Source organism: Ctenopharyngodon idella, chromosome 3 (assembly GCF_019924925.1).
Source record: "Ctenopharyngodon idella isolate HZGC_01 chromosome 3, HZGC01, whole genome shotgun sequence".
Taxonomy (NCBI): Eukaryota; Metazoa; Chordata; class Actinopteri; order Cypriniformes; family Xenocyprididae; genus Ctenopharyngodon; species Ctenopharyngodon idella.
The window spans coordinates 9,058,828-9,064,045 of NC_067222.1; positions in this window are offsets into that span (position 1 = coordinate 9,058,828).

Genomic DNA, 5,218 nt, shown 5'->3' on the forward strand with positions numbered 1-5,218 from the left:
CAGGGCTTGCAGCTCAACGCTCCCGCAGCGTCTTCACCGCCCGCCGCAGCCGCCATTACACACGCGGTAGGGATGCCGCCACCAACTAATCCCCGCCTCTCTCTGCCTGAGAAATTCAACGGCGACCCAGCAAAGTGCAAGGGATTCATCCTCTAGTGTTCCCTCTTCATCAATCAGCAGCCTGCCATGTTTAGTACTGATGCCGGTAAGATCGCTCTAATTTGTTCATTGTTTACGGGGAGAGCGCTAGACTGGATTACAGCGGTATGGGGAGATGATGGATCTGCTTTCCCTTTGTATGAGTACTTCTTACAGAGATTCAGGGAGTGAGTTCTAATAGGCGATCGCCGGCCTATTAGAACTCACTCAAGGATGGAGAACGGCGGCTGAGTATGCGTTGGCTTTCCATACGCTTGCTGCACAGACCAACTGGGTGAGTGACACACTCAAAGTTTGTTTCAGAAGAGGACTGTCGCAAGAATTACAAACTGAACTCGCCTGCCGAGATGAAGGGAAAAGTCTGGACCAGTTTATTGAACTCGCCATTCATGTCGATAACCTCATTTGTGCTCGTAAAGCAGGTACCAAACGCAGCACCCGCACTCCTCCAGCGGCTGACCCTGAGTCCAATGAACCCATGCAAATCAACGCTTACCGTCTGTCTGAGGAGGAGAGAGGTCACCGTATAGCCCATCGTCTGTGTCTGTACTGTGGCGGCCCGGGTCATGTGAGGAACAACTGCCCGGTGCGTTCTCGCCCTAAAACCCCACGTTCGGTGAGTGATTCTAAACCCCATTACTCTCCAGCCATGTGTGTGTCTGTCCCCATCAAACTGTTGTTAAATGGCGTCCCTCTGGGGACCTCTGCGTTACTGGATTCCGGAGCTGCGGGAAACTTCATATCTTCATAAGCTATGTTGATCAGCAGAAAATCCCAATAATTGAATGTCTCTCTTCTCTCACAGTGGAAGCTATAGATGGATGCCCTCTGGGCTCAGGAAGCATTAACCATTACACAACCTCTAACCATGCAGATTGGCATTTTTCACACCGAACTTATCCAATTCCATGTCCTGCCTACGTCCACCTCTTCAATCATTCTGGGGTTACCGTGGCTCCGCACTCATAACCCACACATCTGCTGGAGAGAAGGTCAAATCATTCACTGGTGAAACCGTAATACCTGCCTCTCTTGTTGTTGCACCTATACAGTGGGATATTATGACGGAGCTGGAACAGGCCAATGCTGGGAACGAGACACCTCCTGACTGTCCCCCGGAAAGAACCTTTGTGCCCATGGGCTTCCGCAACCATCTCCTGGAGATGGTACACAATTCTCCCACTTCTGGTCATCCTGGTATTATAGCAATCACTCAACTTCTTCAGAATCGGTTCTGGTGGCCATCTCTGCCCAAGGATACTACTCACTTCGTCAATGCATGCCAAGTCTGCCAAAGAAATAAACCCTCACATCAACTCCCCGCTGGCTTGCTACAACCTCTGCCACTCCCACAACGCCCCTGGTCCCACATCGCCGTGGACTTCGTCACGGATCTGCCTGTCTCAAATGGATACACCACCATACTCACGGTGGTGGACCGGTTTTCCAAGGCATGCCGCCTCATTCCCCTCGCCAAGCTACCCACGGCCATGCAAACCGCCGAGCAACTATGCAACTGGGTCTTCCGTATATATGGTCTACCAGAAGACATTGTGTCTGACCGGGGCCCCCAGTTCACCTCTCGCCTCTGGGTAGCATTCTGTCAAGCGCTCAGCATGAATGTCAGCCTCACCTCTGGCTATCACCCACAATCCAACGGTCAAACAGAACGTTTAAACCAAGAACTCACCCGCTTTCTTCGTTCCTATTGCAATCAAAACCAAAACGACTGGTCCCGATACCTGCTGTGGGCCAAATACGCCCAGAATTCCCTGCGCAAACCAGCCACCGGAGTAACAGCATTCCAGTGCATTCTTGGGTTCCAACCGCCATTATTCCCATGGTCTGGAGAGCCCACCAACGTTCCCGCAGTCAACGACTGGATGATCCGTAGTGAGGCGACTTGGGATAGAGCACACATCCACCTTCAACACGCTGCCCACCGGCAGAAGGATCAAGCAGCCCACCGCCGCCGTCCGGCTCCTCCGTACCAGCCGGGTCAATGGGTCTGGCTATCCACACGGGACCTCCGGTTGAAGCTCCCCTGCCGCAAATTAAGCCCAAGGTGCGTTGGCCCATATCAAATCACACATCAAATAACACCTGTTTCCTTTTGTCTTGCCCTACCTAATCATTTTCGCATTTCTCCTACATTTCATGTCTCACTGCTCAAGCCTGCCGTCACTGGGGCCCCAACTGCAATGAACCAGCTTTGGGGGGGCCCAGCTTGCAAAAGGTTGAGAACCCCTGGAATAGAGTTTACTGAGTAACCTTAACCATTATGTCAATTGCATTTTTTTGATCAGTATGGCTTTGTCTGATCAGCATAAAAAATGCTTTTTTTTTTTTACTAGGCAGAGTAAAATTAATGCTTCACGACATTGTCCTGTGACATTAAAAGCCTTGAGATGACAATACAGCACAGAACATAAGTAAATAAATATTGGATATATTAAGACATTAATACATAAAGTATAAAAGAGAATAAATAAAAAAATGAATTGAGATGTGTGTAACTGCTATCCAGATGTCACACCAAAGGTGTGTAAACCTGAAAATGCAGAGAAACAATTAGTGTGTAATAATTTAACACTGCATACTGTTGCACAGATTGCAAGTACAATTAAAGCTGCAAGCAGTGATGAAAGGGCCCTCGCACCAGGGCTCACCGCCACCCGGTAGCCTTAGGAAAGCTGTGAACAGTGGGAGACATGCATGTAAGCAGATAAATAGAGGAGAAATATGGCAAAGTCATTTTGATGCACCACAGTTCCTGCTGTCAGCAGGTGGTGCTTTGACTGTTACTGAATATTGTCATGTAGATGTCTTCAGACCAGGACTATTATCAAACATGTGAAGTTTGGAGCATATCAGACATTGTATGCCTGAGTTACTACAACTTCCTGTTTCATGATAATAATAGCATGCTCTACCTGATGATGGCAGTAATGCACTGTTAAGTGCAGTTGCCAATAAATCAAAGAAAAAGAAGAAAAAGGGCACTATTTAAATTTCTTAAAGACACAGAGCTGATGAGCAGAATTTGAGAACACCTTAAATGACATGATATTACACACTCCTGTACAGTATGTGGCAGTATGCACCTTAAAGTTGTTTGCAATCTGCCAATAACCAAGAGAAGAAGAAGAAGGTTTTTTTTGTTTTTTTTTGTTTTTGAAACTATAGAGCATGTGCTTATGAGTATAGTGCAACATTAATGGATGCAAGCTGCCATTAAACCCCTAAAGAAGAAGAAGAATAAGAAGAAAAGAAGCAGCAGCATTATGGAAGAGAGGAAGAAATGGTGAATTTATAAACAAGAAATTGCAAAAGGGAATTAATCAAGTTGAAGAGTGGGGAATAACATAGGGATTTTGAAAAAAACAAAAGTAATGATCTTTACAAATAAAAAGAAGGCTAAAGAATTCCAGGTGGGAATGTATGGAACCACTTTAGAGAAAGTAGAGTGTTTTAGATTCCTGGGAGTATATTTTGACACAAAACTAACATGGAGGGAACATATAAAGTACACAGTGTATAAATGTAAAAAAGTGCTTAATGTAATGAGATGTCTTGCAGGATTGGAATGGGGGGCAAGCGTTTCAGCTCTGAGATATATTTATATTGCACTAATAAGGTCAAAATTAGATTGTGGTTGTACTGTGTACGGGTCAGCAGCAAAATCGATGTTAATTGAATTGGACATTGTGCAGGCACAAGCTTTAAGAATATGTTTAGGGGCAATCAGAACTTCCCCAGTGTGTGCACTTCAGGTTGAAGCAGATGAAATATCTCTATGGCTACGAAGGAAACAACTGGTAGCCAACTATTGGATTAATTTAGCAGGGCATGGGGAAAACCATCCAGCGAAAAAGGTGCTACAAAATAGTTGGGAGAAGAAGAGGAGGAAAAAGGAAAGTTTTGGCTGGACAGATTTAATATCAAAAGAAATGGACATATATGACAAAGAATCTGGACGTTGGAAAGTACGAAGGTAAACATGGAGCTTCTAATAATAAAAGGCAGCAGTGGGAATACAGATATAGTCAGTGAATATTATAGATATATAGACAATATGCACAAAGATAGCATTCAATTTTTTACAGATGGATCAAAGGCAACGGGATCTGCTGTGCATATTCCTAGACATCATGTGGGAGTAAACAAAAGAACATCAGATAATTTAAGTGTGTACACAGTCGAGTTATATGCTATATTAATAGCATTAGAGTGGATCGAACAAACTAGATGGGACAGCATTGTAATATGTAGTGGCATTGTAAAGTCTGGTGTAGCTAGAAATCATCAGGAATTACTTTATGAGATTTTATTTACTAACTCAAGAATAAGCAGGCAAGGGAAAAAACATTACATTCATGTGGGTGCCAGCGCATGTGGGCATCCAGGGAAATGAGAAAGTAGACAGACTGGCAAAAGAAGCAACAAAAAAAGAGCATGTTGATGTCAAAATTAAATGATCAAAATCAGAAGGGAAGAGTTTAGTGTGGAAATGAAAATCAAAGGATAACGGATAATGAAATCAAAAGGGAGACATCTGTACATGATACAAAATAGGGTAGGTATGGAAAGTAAGAAGGGAAATAAGAGGAAGGAACATAATAAATAGACTGAGGATTGGACATTGCAAGCTAAATAAAACTGTTCATGTTATAGGAAAACTGGACTATGTGATTGTCAGGAGGAGGAATCAATTAAGCACATCTTTATATCATGCAAGAAATATAGCCTATACAAGAAGAATCAGCTACGGGAAATAGGCCAATAGTAGATTATAATATTAAAAATATAGTAACATATGGAAATAATGACCAAGGACGGATATATTTGTGTAATTTAAAATAAATAATTCTATTTCTAAGAAGGATGAATTTAACTAAGATTAAATCTTAAGCGAGACAGCAGATGGCAGTAACAATAGACAACAAAGATTGTTATAAACTTTTTACTTCACACTGGGCTTTATTTGAGGATTTAATATATAAGATGGAGTTCTTCAGATGACCTGAGGAGGGCAGCAATACGCATTTGAAGCATCTAA